The 16,336-nt window shown below is 39.0% G+C and overlaps 1 long non-coding RNA gene across 1 annotated transcript in view; it reads left to right on the forward strand.

The window, feature by feature from the left end:
- The first annotated feature begins 4,696 nt into the window (after nucleotides 1-4,696).
- Nucleotides 4,697-16,336, forward strand: part of LOC134471708 (uncharacterized) — a 35,918-nt gene continuing 24,278 nt past the window's right edge. Inside the window, exons 1-3 of the long non-coding RNA XR_010041294.1 lie at nucleotides 4,697-4,817; nucleotides 4,941-5,038; nucleotides 6,320-6,399. This is a non-coding gene — a long non-coding RNA (uncharacterized LOC134471708). The remainder of the gene's footprint in view (nucleotides 4,818-4,940; nucleotides 5,039-6,319; nucleotides 6,400-16,336) is intronic.

The following is a 16,336-nucleotide window of genomic DNA, read 5'->3' on the forward strand; positions in this document are numbered from 1 at the left end:
GAACTTCTAGCTTTGAACTTCTAGTACACATTTCCAATAAAGGAGAAGTCGTTTAAAACATTAAAATGCTTAGAAAATTGTACCAGTAATACATGCATATGGTATTATCAAACAATAAAAAGTGCGTATTGAATAAGAAGTTGAAGGCCTAATTTGAGAGGCTCCTGGAGGTAGCCATTGACAGTATTTTGCTAAATGTTCCTTCAGAGTTCCTCGAAACTTCTTTACGTATTTATAGCTATCTGGCTACATAAATTGGGTCATAAGCTTCCATTATAATTGGGTTTGAACAATCCAATCATGTAACATTCCCAAGTCACCACTGAAGTGTGCTGTCATGGTGGTGACAGAAAAGTGTCACATTTGGAGGCGAGAGACCGCCTCAAATAAGTGGGCTCGTTGAATTTTTTTCAAGTGTTTTCAGATACAGATTTGTCGTTTTAATGCTTTGAATAAGACTCCTAGCATCTCTATTGCTTAAGGGACAGAGATGTCTTCAGCAATCTCCTCCCCCTCCATGGTGACTCTGGTCACATTTCTTCAGTGTCATCTTTCCTTTCTTGGCTCATGAGAGGAAGGTAGAGGCTGTCAGATGCAGTCACTGCTTCGTTTCATCACCCCAGTGGACACCTTTGGCTTGCATAACTGGATGGACTGCGAGGTAAGTCAGATGTTCCACTTTGGCCTTGATTTTGCTATTTGCATATGAAAATCTTTGTCTTTTCCTCTCTGTAATCCTTTGTTAATCCCAGTGAAAGGAATGGGTGTGCTGGGGCAACCGGAAGGAAGTAGGTGTGTTCTGGAAATGCTTAGGTGAAGGTGTGGGAATGGTTGACCTGGTCTGACTGTGAGTAGAGACAGGTAGAACAAGGCAAGGGAAGGCAAGCTGGAGAGACCAAGTGTGTGGGGGAAAGGCCTCTCCTGGACTATCTACTCCACTCAGCAACGACTGACTTATTAACTGGCCACCCCTGTGTTTGTGGATGAATCGTTAAACCACCATACAGTAAATGGTTTTCCAGATGAGAAATTGTTTGATCAAAAATGAGGACCCTGCCGTTTGCATGCTTCTGCTGTGACTTAATCTGAAACCCACAATTGAGACTGCGTTTGTTTTTCTGCTCATAGAGAATTTATATTTATCTGGGATTCTATTGTATCTTGATCTGAAAGTCTGCCAGGTCTTCTGTCCGTCATTTTAAATGTACTTTTTGGTTTTGAAAACTAACTATCTGTCTGTCTGTCTATCATCTTTATTTGCTCTTGACTAGTTACTTTAACTGATCTCCTTAGTTGAAAAAAAAAAAAGAAAAGAAAATCAGGGGTGAGATGATACATGCCTGCGATCCCAACCTACTGGGAAGTGTAAAGCAGAAGGGTACAGTTCCAGGCCAACATGGACAACAAACAAACAATAAATAGTGCAAAGTACAGTCACCTTTCAGTCATGCTACGTGAACATTGTCACCGTGAGTCCCTCAGCACTATCTCTCATGCGAGGCAATCCTATAATATTCTGATAAAGTGAAGACAACTCAGGTTGACAGAAAAGGTATTATCCTTAGCTAAGCTGTTGTTGGGACCAAAGGGGTAAATGGTCTTCTAAGATCTGGGTGTTGAGAAGTAGGAGGTGGAGATAGCTCCTGGGAGGAGGGAGGTGGGAGAGTGGGGCATCAGTCCTGAGGCTTAGGAAAGGGGAACAGTAACCTGGTATAAGTCGATGACTGACTACTACCCTGCCTCAAAGGAGGGAGTCCTCTTTGGGCCTGTGAGTGACCTCAGGTCTCCACAGATATCTCTGCAAATATAGCATGGGGCCCTGGCTCACTTTTACACCAAAACCATGAAGAACATTGGTTGATAAGGAGGAAGGGAAAGGTTAAGAGGACTCAACAAACCCCCTCAGCTATGTGCTTGGGCACACAGAGCAGACCAATCCTCAACAGATTGCAAGGACGCAGCTAAGAGTCTTCATTTCTGCATCCAGTTGGATAATCAGAGTTCTGTACAAAGGAACACTGACAGATGTGACAATTAATTGTCCATGTATTGCTGTTTGCAGTACGCTTGTACTCTAAAATCAGCGATCATTTGGACCCATCAATTCTGAGGCAGAAACTTCCTCTAGGAATGTGGACATTTGTGGGGCAGACTTGAACATGGACCTAATAGCAGCTCATTCTCTAAGGGCTGGGAATTTAGCTCAGTGGCATAAGCACCTGCCTGGCAAGCATGAGGTCTTGAGTTTGATCCCTAATACAAACAAAACAAAACAAAACAAAACAAAACAAAACAAAACAAAACAAAAAACCCAAAACAAAAAAGGCCCCAAGCCAAAATAGCTCACTTTCCTTATAATGCTTGCTTCTTGCCAGACAATGCATAACAGCTTTGCAGTTTGTCCATCTAACAAGACTTTTACAGTCAGAGGCAAAGGAGAAGATGCTGAGATAGATGCAGACTTTGGTTGATGCCTGCCAGCAAGGAGGTGGTGGAGCTGGGATTCTTGGTCTCAGCCACTGCCCTTCACTTCCTCCCTCCAAAGCCAGAGACGCAGTTGTCCTGCACTTTTATTGGTTTGGCTGTTTGCTAGAAAAGCCTTTTGAAATGCTTGGGTTAGAGAGAACCACAGTGAAATACTTTTGCATGATTTAAACTGCGGTTTGTTTACTTGACATTTATTTATTGAGTGACATATACATACCATGCACTGTAAGGTCTGTGAATATAATTGTGAGCAGAGCAGTCCCAGAGTATATTTCCAGGGAGCTGAGTATATACTTCACTCTTTATATCCATGGATTCTGTATTTACACATTTAGCCAACCTCAAATAAGGTATACTCGAAAACCAAATATGTGTCTCTGTACTGAACTTTTTTCTTGTCATTATTTTCTAAGCAATGTGGTTTAATAGCTAGGTAGCATTTATATTGCATTAGGTATTATAAGTAATCTAGAGGTGATTTAAAATATAAGGGAGGATGTGTGTAGGTTATATGCAAATACGAAGCTACTTTACATTACAGACTTGAGCATATGTGGAGTTTGATAACCTTGATAGTCCTCGCACCAGTCCCTCTTGGATACTGTATATGCAGAGGACAAAATGCCATAAAGAATGGGTCACCATGCTTTCAAGAATAACAGATGGAATTATGAGGCAGATCTCACCCAGGTAGGTTAAAAGAGGCCTATTTGAGAATAAGGAACTTTGGATGAGTCCTAAAGGGAAACCAGGATAAGAACAAGCAAGAAGATCTCATGCTGGTGTGTTAGAGGAATGGAAAGGAGGCCAGTGTGACTGAAAGCACAGAGAACAGAGAGATGCCAAGAGGGGCGAGGCAGGCACTGGCCTAGGTGTGTGTTTCAAAGACCCTGTGTAGTGGACATGCTTAGCATGGGAAGATGGAAAAGTCACTGAGCTCAGAAGGCTGTGACCCCTGTACCCATTGTCATAAGCTTGGATACAGCTGATGTTCATGGGAACCGCAAAACATGACTGATTAAACCAGACGTTTCCAATCTGTCTCAGTTCAGGGAGCACTTAGTGCTTTGGTAATTTCTTTCATGGCACCTAGAGGCCAAAGGAAATCTCTAACAGTTCCATTTTTAAGTAGCTAAGACCAAACAGCTTAAAAGGTCCTTATATTTTTTATAGCCTTTTGTAGCTCATTTAAAAATGGTACGTATACCTGGAAAGGAAAAAACACTGATATTTTTTATTGCATTCTAAAATTACAACAGTTACTTGTTAATGGGATGTTGTGTGCCAGGCACCATACAACCCTTCAAACTTTGGAATATGAATGTATACTGCTGCCTTTATTTCCTGTTCTACACTGATTTTCTCGTGGTTTCCCCAGAATATGCCATTTTTGGAAAGGAATATAGCTTGATCTAATGAAACTGTAAGCAACACTGAATTTGTGTGACAGCTGGCGTTCAACAGATATTATATGTCCTTGGAGAAGCTCAGGTATCTCATTGCCCTGTAACCAAATAGATAAGCTTGCCTTAGAACCCTGGGGTGAACCGTTACGTAGTTGGTGAACCACAGAGCAAGACATATTGCTTATGAACTAAGATACTCCTGTGCCTTCAAAGTCATATTCTAAGCACATTTTGTATAAAGATTCCAGGAAGGAAAGTGTATTGTATTTGTCCAGAAATCAATAGGAATCAGCTAGAGTGCTAACCCAGTCTGGCTGGAGGGAGCAAAGGGTGAGAAACACGTGGACATCTTCAGCAGTAGCACGAAAGCAGGTGAGGTTAAACTGTGAGGAAATGAGTGTGTCATATGCAACCGTGATTTTAAGGCCCCTGATGAAGAAATAAGTGCTGAGATTCTGAAGTGCAGGTTATTGTCAAACCTGCAGTTAAACTGGCTGAGCTTTGGGTGTTGCCCCTGAAATCAAGAACATCCTGCCAGGAGGCAATTAAAGAGCAGAAGAGCTGAAATACAAGAAGGACTTTAATGTTTGGCCCTGACAGCACATTCCTGGGGTTGCTCTCATCTGTTTCCTTAGCTGGTTCCCATTCTTGGTGAAAGTGTGAGGATTAGATCTGCCTTGGAATGCCCCAGAGACCTGATGCAAAGTAACTACCACATTATCTCAGAGGTCAGTAGCCAGTAGAGCCAGTTGACAAGTAGATTTAACTCTCTCTTTCTGTGTGACTTAATGTGTACAGGTCTTCCAGGTAAGCTAAGGGACTGATGAAGCCAATTCCCATGGCTACTAGGAGAATGTCTTTACATCATGCTTGTGGTAGCGTGGGAGAGGCATTTAGGTGAAGAATTCTCCGTATCTCTCAGAGGTGGGTAGTGTCTTCATTGATCAACCCCGTTAGCCATGAAGAACTACACTCGGAATGAGGGAGAGTTCTTAGGTTGGCTTAGGTGACTCTTTCTCCCCTCCCGCCCTCCATATTGCATTATAGTGCAGGCTGGCCTGAACCTTGTGATCCACCGACCTCAGCATCCCAAGTGCTAGGATCGAGGTACGTGCTGTCTCCTTCACATCCTGCAGATAACCAGGGTAAGACTTTTTTTTTTGAAAAACTCTTAGGCGGGAAGCTCCTAGTCATTTTGAATGGTTTAATTGTGAGCAGAGGTGTGCTTCTTCATGAGGTGTGCCATCTGACTTCTGTCAGCATATACTACATGGAGGTGGCTTGTAATGAATAATTCATGTAGAAAAAATCCTACTTCATCATTAGTAGGAGTGGAAATGGGACACAGTGATATAATCTCATCAAACATGGGTGATCTGTATTGGGACCATCTTTCTTCATTATGTATTACATTTACAATAAACAGATGCTTGGTTTTTAGGTAGAATATTGGGCATAATAAATGCAATGATCTCCAAAAGCCCAGATGTTTAAATACCACCTTTTCCATTTGTTGTTTGCATGATGTTGACCAATGTAGTCAAGCTTGTGACTGTTTTCCGGTGTTAACATGGGCATTATTTTTCTAGAACCACTGTGACGGGCTGCGAGGAACATTGAATGAGATGCTACATATAGCAGATTGCATGTATACAGCCTCATTTAACACACATATAGTTCCTGTTCAGTAGCTTCCATTGTTTTCAACATTTGATGAAAAGATTGTAAGGTTTTTTGTGTCAAGAAACCTATGTTTTCTTCTCCTTTTATGTCTTATTGTGTTTAGAACAATTTTGGGTACAAAATTAGTACTCAGTGGATATTCTGCTGATTAGTACAGTATAGAAAACTTTTCCCAGTGCATACTTAGGCACTTTTCAAAGCTGCAAAAACACTCAGGGTACCTGGTGGTTAAATTAAGGCTAAAGTAGTCCTTAGTTATGACTTGAGATGCACAGACATCAATTTCCTGTATATGTACTAAAAAAATTACAGTATTCAGACTGAATATGTCTATTCAGATTCTCTAATTGATCCACTGGAGCTTTATGGGCCTATGGCTTGAGGAGTCCTAATGACACAAATGTACAGAGTAAACAAAATTTGGCACTTCGAGGAGCCAGACAGGAAAGGTAAAGAGATGAAGGGTGCCTTGCCCATGATTCTGGATAGCACTGGAGACATTGAAATGCTGGGGAAGTCATGCTCCACCTAAATTCACTTTGAAGCACAACATTATCCCTAAACGAACATGCGTGGGTTGGAAATGGAATGTACTAACTGAATACAACTTCTGGAAAGAGGACATAATGCTCACCAAGTTATTAGATAGCTCAGAATTGTACAATAGGAAACATAGTAAAAATGACTCCTCTTGATATCTCCTTGGCTCTCATGAAAAACATGTACTTATCTCCTCTTTGAAGTGCTTGGGCTATATGTGATTTGAGTCAAATGCAGACACCACATTCATCAGGAATCAAGGGATCTTCAAGGAAATATTGAAGTAAGTGCATTTATTTGTTCATTCTTTTATCCACTCTCTATAACACTTTTATTAATTGCCTCATGTACTTCTGTATTCCCTTCTCATAAGGGTTCACAGTCTAGCCACGCATTCAGGTGACTCTTACAAGGCAGGATAGCAGAAGTGCTCTGGGGTTTGGAGTACATCATAGTAACAATAAGAGACAGATGAGGGGCAGTGAGCTGAGAAAATGCAGGGGCTAAATGTCTGGGAGACCCGGATTGGTGCTCCCTGGAGATCAGTGCCCAGCTCAGGAAAAGCGGGGCATGGAGTTAGCCAGGTGGCAGCGGGTAGGATTGAGCACTATCAACGAAGCCCAGTTCAGATCAGAAGGAAGTGAGTTCTTGCTTCAGCCTCTCTGTTGTCTTCCTTTCCTCACCTATAAAAATGGGAATGACACTGACAGACCTTTAAAGTTGTTACAGAAATTGACAAATCTTCACTGAGTAAATTCTACCTCTGGGGGACTGTGTTATGTGCTTTATACACATCAGCTTGTTTGGTCCTCATGAGAACTTTATGAGGAAGGAATATTTTCATCCCCACTGATGTCTGAGGAAATTGAAGCTCTGAGAGAACGAGTAAGTTGACCGACACAGGGATTTTGAAAAGTGACAGAGATGACGAGATGCCATCTAGGGTGTGATTTGTTGGGACCCTGCATATGAGCTCTTGGTCCAGTGCCCACCCAGCCAATAAACGCTGACTGTTATTTTTAAGGATATTTTAATTTGCTTCTGTTATCGTTATTTTTTGACTCAGGGAAAGCATCTTAGGCTTCATGGAAGAGGTAACGTTTGCAGAATGCTTTGAGGGAGATAGGCTTTGGGCAAAGGTGGTGGAGCAGAAGGAATTCTAGACTACAGCACAGTGAAAGCAAAGGCACAGACGGGGTAGCTTCTGGATGGAGGAGAGAGGTGACTCTGAAGCTGGACCTTAGGCTCTGCAGGAAACAGAAAAGAAGGGCTGTGCTGATGAGGCAGTAAATTAGCGTGGCTGTCTGGTGGCAGACAGTGTGTCAGCACTGTAGCTTTTAAATACAGGAAGTGAGGGAATTGGAGTCTTGCTCAACTCCCTGGGTAGCATCCAATCTGATGGCTCTCACAGTCACCCTCTTTGGGGAGCTCTTCAAACTCCTATGTCCACACGGGCAAGCAGCCAGTTCTGGTGGTGACGCTCAGACCAGAGGAGGAAGCCATGCCTTGAAGACCTGGAGTCCCCATCCGAAAGTCCAGCTTTCGATGTCAGCTCGCCCTTCTATCACCGCAGGCTGTGGCTGGGCACTTGTTGTATTCAGAGGGGAGGGAAGAGAAAGAAACCAGGGAGCAGAAGCCTCTGTTAGTCATGTGGCTTTCTGCGCCGTGGTACCTGTTTCTCCCTTCCCTGGTGATACTTCCCTTAACATCCAAACGCTGTGGCTGCCGGCTGACCCCAGGGTTCTCCAGAGCCAGATGCTCCGGGGTAAAAAAAAGGGGCTTCTTGGGAGGAAATGAAAGGAGACAGATGTGGTTTTGACTTAAAGTTTTCTAATGCAAATTGCTGGGAAGATTCATTTTGAAATAGAAAGATGGGCCTACAAGTGTGATGTCAGGACAGGCATTTGATGTCCTGATGAGAATGCAGAGCTGAGCGGGAGTTCTCCAGCTTGTTTGTTGGAGGCTTGGGCAAGGAAGCTGGCATTTGGAGTGCAAAGGGCACAGAAGTAGGAGCTGAACCCCCTGGGGTCTTGGGTTATGGTGTTTTCTAAAGAGCATATGCCACCGAGGTTATGTTCAACTGCAAAGGGCAACTAATGAGTAAATCACACAGGGACCTGTTCTCCATTTACAAGTTGGTTTTCAGTTCTGATGCTGGCAAGGAGAAAATACTAGTTTGGGGCTAGTGTGTCTTTAACACCTCTTGAGCACTTGTTTATTTCTCTTTATAACAGAGCACTATTGCCCTTCAGCTGCTGAATCTCTTTGCTCAGCTACTGATTCTCTTTGTGCTGAATACCACTGTTTTCTGGGGAAAGCTTTAAGAATTTACTTATGCCTTGTTCTTCTTTCTCCAGAGGCATTTTGACTTAACAGATCTGGGTTCTGACTTGGGCATTAGGTTTTTAATTTTTATTTAAAAAATTTTGTTTTAGCATTAGGATTTTTAAAAGTTATCCAGGCCACCATTTGTAATTTACATTTATTAATTTTCTGCTTATGGCAAGTGATATATCGGTGTTCTCTCCCTCTGTCTACTTCTCTCTGTGTGTCTCTTTCTGTCTCTCTCTCCTCCTTTTCCATGTGTGTGCACAGGTTGAATTTAGGGTGTTTACACTAAACAACATCCTCAGTCTTTTGTTTGTTTTTTTAAATTTTGAGACAGTCGTGCTAAGGTTGCTGAAGTGCTCAGGCTGGGCTCGAACTTGCTGTCCTGCTGCAGCTTCTCTCGTGCCACCATGCCCAGCTCTGATACTGGTTTTCACCTGAAAGCTTTCAAATAACGTTCTCTTTCAATCCCAATTAAATTAAATGGGTAAAATTAATAGGTGCTGTTAAAAATAACTAAATAATACAGGTGGTATTTGGATATGGAATAAAACAAAACATATATTTCATAACTTTGGGAAACTCTTTGGGTCCTTGCACAGTTCTATCATTTTTAATTTCTTGTAGGTCCAGTTTCCTCAACAGTAAAGTGGGAATAATTATCCTAGGTCACCCCCTTCGTGTGTTACTCTGGGGCTCAAATGATTGGGCTTTGTTAAGTTCAACTTGCCAAATAAATATGAAAAGTAAAAGAACGAAGATCATCTGGAGAGAAGGCTGAAGGGCAGATTTCCACTGAACTGGATCTGGTACACCTTAGACCAGACTCTCAGGGACTTCTGATTTCTAGGCACCCGTCGCCCTTAATTCCCACAAGAATGGTTTACTTGTCTTCATTTACAAGTATTATAACTTGTAGTAACGACGTATTTGCTCCAGTGGCCACAAACTAAAGAGTGTTCCAAGTTATATCAGTACTTCGAAGGGCTGCGCTTTATAATGGAAGCTGGATGTCCTCTGTTGCTCCCTCCTTGCCATGACCTTCTCGTTGCATTGCATTCAGAAGGCACTGACCTGGCACTATGCAGACTGAATTCTGCATTCACCAGTAGAGAGTCGTCTGCCATGATCCCAGCGTCATCACATCAGTGAGGGAACTGGACCAGTTTAGGATCAAGTTCAACCTAAAATGCCTTCAGCACCAAAGAGGTGACCCAAGTGGGAGGCCTTACCAGTGGGATAGAGAGTAGTTAGGCCTGTGACAGAATAGGAAGCTCAATCCCACAATAAGGGTGTTCAGATTCGAATTTTGGAAACCATGCTGTTGTCTTAACAACAATTTAGCAAGTGACAACTGGTGATCCTTAGTTGTAGCTTCTAGGATCTCTTTCATTCCTAAAATAGTTTTATAATAGTAAGAGAAATTCTAGGATTCATCCAGGGATTTTTGTGGGACTGTTATACTTAGTCATACCCAGGGGTTTTCCTGATAACAAGAGTTAACATGTATAAGGGCTAATATTCATATGCTAAAATTAAATATGATAAAATTGTTATCTCGTTCAATCCTTGCCCCAATCCTGTAAGGTCAGTCATATTATAACTGCTTCATAACACATGAGGAAATTGAGGTTCAGAGAGTTTAAGTCATTTGTAGGAGATCTCTATAGCATCACTAGCAAATATAAAGTGAGCTACATATGTAATTTTGAATTTTCCAGTATCCATGTAAAATAGAGATGAAATTCATTTCAATAATACACTTTAACATATCCAAAGCATTATCATGTCAAAATGTAATAAATACAAATGAGATAAATTGTATAGCCTGTTTTTATGCTATTTAAAATATGGTAGGCATTTAACTTTTTAAAAAATAGGTTTACTGAGATAAAATTCATATACCATATGATTTGCTCACTTAAAGTATCCAGCTCAGTAGCTTTTAGCATAGTCATGTGTGTAAGTATTCTAATTTTGTAGGCTTCATTACCTAGAGGTAAAGCTTTACCTCTTTTTCTTTAATTCACCTAGCACCTCTACATTCCCCAGTCCTAAGCAACCACAGCTCTACTTTCTGTCTGTATCAATTTTCATATGCTTAATGCATCATGAATGGAATCAAATAACATGTGGCCTCTTTCATTTAGCATAATGTTTTCATGGTTCATCCATGTTAAAGCATATATCACTGCTTCATTAGCTTTATAAGCCAATGTTATTCTATTACGTGAATATATACACATTTTGTTTATTCATTTTTTCTCTGATGGGTATTAGTTATTTCTATCTTTTGGCTATATTATGAACTATGCTACTATGATGTTCTATGATGGAGGGTTCAGGTCTCTCATCTTGCAATATGACACAGAGATGCAAAAGAAAGACAAAGACAGAATATTCTACAGTTAACTAGCTCTGGGGTGACCCAGTGCTTTCTGTGAAACCAAGGGCCATGAGTCCAAAAGCTCATGGCTTTTATTGGTATCAATCATGGAGGTGGGTAGGTGTCATGGCGTTGTGCTGTGGAAAAGAAAATTTTCAGGCATTGGCTGTAAGGAGAAACAGCAATTTTGTACCAGGCACAAAGACTCTCCACTTAGCAATGCAGTGGATAGTTTGATGTATGCTTTACTGCTAGGAAAGCATAATTGTTTTTGAGTTCTATGGCCTCAGTTGAAATGGTATCTCATGTGTTAGCCCTGGAATCTTATAGGCTCTTGCTATAAGCCTCATCAACAGCTGAGCTGGGAGGAGGGGAGTTGGATTCTTGCCCGTGTGCTACGGTGAGACAAATTGAGGTCTTGGCTGGACTTGATCACAGTCTTTCAGCCAATTAAGAGAACATCTGGTTCAATATAGACCACTCTGCATATCTCAGTGAACAGGGCTGAAGTAAAGATCAGGGAAAGATGGAGGCAAGGGCTTTGTTTCTCAGGAGAAAATAGCTTGACAGTCTCCCACAATGATGTTTGCCCTTAAGTTTCCATATACACATACATTTTCTGGGTAGCAACTCTGGATAGAATTTGTTCTGGGTAGCAACTCTGGATAGAATTTGTGGAGTCATACAGCAACTCTGCTTAATTGTTTTTTTTAATTTAAAAAATATATATAAAAGGGAGAGATTAAGATGAAAGAGGACATAACAACACAGGTCAGAACAGAACAATTTAAGCAACATAGTGTTTCACCACAAGATAACCCGACGTAACCGTAGTTACCATAGAGTTTCTTTCCTTAAATATTTGAGTATAACTTTGTATACTATAGCATCAAACATATCAAGACAGTGTAAAACCATTCAAGAGGGTAAAAGTATTACAGGGTATTTAGAATAAACTAACAGAAAATGAACAATGGTTTCTATATTATCTCCTTGACTATAAAAAATTTTGTTTATACTGTCACATATAATAAAATCCAATAAGATACAACATGATAAAACCAATGGAGACAGAAAAACAGAAGCTTGATGGGGCTTCAAAACAAGCTGATATTAAATCAGCACTAGCTATTATAATATCTTGTTTTCTTCAAAATAACTGTTCATACCATCACAGACAATAAAATCAAACACCCCAGAATAAAACCATTCCAATGAATGAAAATACTATAAGGCTTCAAAACAATATAATGGGGAATCATGATTACCACATACTTTTATGTATTCTTACCATTTCTTACACTAGGGAAACTATTCGGTATTTATATATGTGAGTTTGATTTATTTCACTTAAGAGTATGGTCTACAAAATCAATACACAAAAATCAATAGCATTTCTATACACTAACAACAAAATCACAGAGAGAGAAATAAGAGAAGCCACACCCTTCATACTAGCAACTAAAAAAAAAAAATGCTTAATTGTTTAAGGAACTTCAAACTGTCTTCCAAAGTGCCTGTGGCCTGTACCATTTTGTGTTCCCACCAACAGTGTATAGGAGTCTGATTTCTCTACATCCTTACTTACATTTGTTGTATGACTTTTAGATTCTAGCTGTTCTAGTGATTGTAAAGTGTTATCTCATGATTTTTTTTTTCTCTTTCTTTTTTATCGGTACCGGGGATCAAACTCACGACCGCCTGCTTGCAAGGCAGGTGCTTATGCCGCTGAGCTAAATTCCCAGCCCCCTATTTCACCATTTTGATTTGCCATTATTTAGTGGCTAATGATGTGGAGAATCCTTTCAGATGTTTATTGGTCATTTATTATCTTTGGAGAAGTGTTCATTCAGATCCTTTATGCATGTAAAAATTATGTCACTTGTCTTTCTGTTATTAAATTGTAGGAATTCTTCAAGTGTTCTAGACACAAGATCTTTAACGGATATATATTTGCCATTATATTCTGTGGGCTCCTTTTTCACTTTCTTATGGTGCCCTTTGAAGCACAAAAGTTTTAAAATTTGATAAGTCAAATTTATCTGTTGTTTTTCTTTCATTGTTTACACTTTTGACTTCATATGTAAGGATACTTTGCCAAATGCAAAGACGTGAAGTGATTTTTTTCAGGATAATCTTGGGAATTGTGAATTCCTTTGGGTTTTATATAAATTTCAGCATCAGCTTACTAATTTGTACAAAAGAGTCAGCTGGGATTCAGAGAGGGATTGTATTGAATCTATGAGTGAGGTTAGAGTGTATTACAATCTTTTTTTTTTTTTTTTAATCGGTGCTGGGGATCGAACTCATGACCACATACTTGCAAAGCAGGCGCTTATGCCCTGAGCTAAATCCCCAGCCCTGTGTATTACAGTCTTAATGTCAAAGCCAGGGATTGTGGTTCATGCCTATAATTCCAGCACTTGGGAGCCCGAGACAAGAGGATTGCTGTTAGTTAAAGGTCAGCTTGGGCTACATAGTGAATTTAAGGCCAGTAATTCAGTCTAGTATTTAACACCTAACCTAAATATTTAATAATTTTGATGCAATTTTGATAGATATGTTTTCCTAATTCAAGTATAGAGAAATCTAACTAATTATTTGATTGACATAAAACTGCATATATTTCTTGTGTACCATGTTATATTTCAGTATGCACATACATTAAGTTCAGATTAGGGTGCACGTGTCTATTTCCTCAAAAATTCATTAGCATGTTGTGGTGAAAAAAAATTCAAAATCTTCTCTTCCAGCTTTTTGGTGGATATAACTGGTTTTTGTACATTGATCTTGCACCCTGTAATCTTGCTGTGAGAAATAATTTTTTGTATTAACTTGTCCCATATTTGGTCAAACATTATTCTGAGTGTTCCCGTGAGGATGTTTTTGAATAGTTAAACATTTAAATTCATGAGCTGAATAAAGCTGCTTGCCCTTCCTAATGTGTAAGTAGTTGTGTAAACAACATTATTGTTTAAAAAAATAATCTGAATATCCTTATTGTGAGTCTGAGCTCTTTGTGCTTCTGTTTCACTAGAAAATCCTGAAAAACTTTACTTGCTGGAATCAGTTTCTACCCCAGTAGTTCTTTTGTGGCTTTATTAGGGTTTTCCATGACAAGTTTGGAAGAAAAGTATCTCTGTCTTCAGATAGAGATAATTTTACTTCCTCCATCTACTCAATCTGGATACCTTTAAATTGCTTCTTCTTGCCTAATTATCTTGCCCTAGAATCTCCAGTATAATGTTGAGTAAAATGCTGAGAACAGATATTTAGTTTTCTCCTGATCTTAGGGGAAAACACCTCATGTTTTTTTTTTTTTTCTCTACCAAGTATGAGGTTAACTTTGACTTTTTCATAGGTGCCATTGGTTTGAGGAAATTCTCTTCAATTCTTAGGTTTAAAATTTTTTTCTTTTAATTATCATAAAAACATGCTGGATTTTTGTGAAACCTTTATTAATTGACCTTTGGCTGTTCAGACAAAAAACCTTTCATTCCTGGAATAAATCTCATTTGGTCATAGTGTATAACCCTTTTTATCTTTAATTTATTTAATAAATTTTAATAAATTATTTAATAAATTTATTCAATAAATTAAATTTATTGAATTTAATTTGCTAGTATTTTGTTGAGAACTTTGAATCCACAGTCATAAAATACAATATACTGGTTTGATTTTGGTGCAGGATAACTTAACCTCATATTGTAAATTAGGAAATGTTTCTGTCTCTTATACTGTTTTGTGAATTCTTGTGAAGAATTAATGTTAATTCTTCTTTAAATATTTGGTAAAACTTAGCAGTGAAGCTAGTTGGTCTTAGGCTTTACTATAAAGGTAGTTTTTCTCTCCCACATCACTAGTTCCATTTATTTACTCATTAGAAATCTCTAGAGATTTTCTAAAATTATCTGAGTTTTCTACTTCATTGGTATACAATTGTTCACTTTTTATCGTCCTTTTTAAAAATTTAGAATACTTTTCTTCTGTAAGTTTGGTAGTGCTGCTCCCTCTTTTTTTTGATTTTAGTAATTTGAGACTTCTTTGTTTTCTTAGCTTAAACATTTTGCCAATTTTGTTGATCTTTTCAAGAACCAGATTTCACTGTTTTCTTCATTGTTCCTCTGTTCTGTTTCATTATTTTTCACCCTAATCTTTATAATTTTCTCTTGTTTAAACATTGATCTGTTAATTTGAGATCTTGTTTGATATAGACATTTACAACTTTAAATTTCTATCTGAGTATGCTTTAGTTACATTCTTTTTTTTTTTTTTTTTACCGGTACTAGGGATCGAACTCATGACCACACGCTTGCAAGGCAAGCACTTATGTCACTGATCTAAATCCCCAGCTCTTTACTTACATTCTTTAATTTTGGGATGCATTTTTATTCATCTCAAAGTATTTCTAATTTCTTTTTTGATTTCTTTAATTCAGTGGTTATGCAGGAATATGTTGTTTGGTCCTCCTAAATTTGGAATATTTATATTTCAAGTACCTAATAGTCACATGGCTGGCGGTTAGTTTATTAGATGGTATATTTCTATGGAGTCATTAGTAATGTAAGTTGGGAATATAACTTACTTGGTTGACCTTGTTCCATAGAAATGATATCTACATATTTGTCTCTCAAAAATGTTGACTAGGTACACCACCAAGCACTGCTAATTAGCCACTTTAGAATGTTAAGTCACCTCATTTTTCAGGAAGGCAATTTAAAACTTTAAAATTTTTAAACTTTTTTTTTAGTTGTGCATATTTTAGTAAGCTGGCTACTATAATCAAACAATTAATGTACCTGTCATCTCTCACAGGTAGTTTTGAACCTTTACATACCACACATGTAGGAAAATGCACAAAATATAAATATACAGGTGAACAAATTACCACAAAACAAACACATAGGAAATCACCACCCTAGCTAAGAAACAGAACTTTGCCAAGAACTTCAGATGCCTCCTTTGTGCTACTGCCCCGTCTCTATCCTTTCTTCTTCCTGAAGGTGATACTTTTACGTCTAATGAGACTTGAATTTGCCATGATAACCCTGTACCCTAAGCTCTAGGGACCTTCACTTGCCTGGACCTCTACTGAGGCCCTGTAGGGTGGGTACAGCCCAGGCAAATATTCGTATGATCATGTGTTATCATTTTTAAACATTATGTTTTTAGTAATTTTATGTAAGGAAAGTGTTCTAGCCATAAACATTTAAGGTGGTGGTACTTTTTGCTGTAACTTTCTCTCCTTCACATTTGGCCTTTTATCGTGTGGTATTGGAATGGCTACCGGCATTTGATGATTTGTAATGGAGTATAATGGAGTTAAGGACATGTTTTGTTGAGGTCAGTGAAATATATATAGTTCAATGGCTCCTGGTGTTTCCATGTTCAAATGGTTGAACTTTTGCAAGTCATCTCTGTGGAAAGAGGCTCCTAGGAATTCTACTGTACCCTGTACTATAGTGCAGGAGTTGTGACATAAAGCTTCCAAGCTCATATTGATGTA

Source organism: Cavia porcellus, unplaced genomic scaffold (genome assembly GCF_034190915.1).
Source record: "Cavia porcellus strain 051 isolate PalLab524CR breed Dunkin Hartley unplaced genomic scaffold, mCavPor4.1 scaffold_19, whole genome shotgun sequence".
Lineage (NCBI taxonomy): Eukaryota > Metazoa > Chordata > Mammalia > Rodentia > Caviidae > Cavia > Cavia porcellus.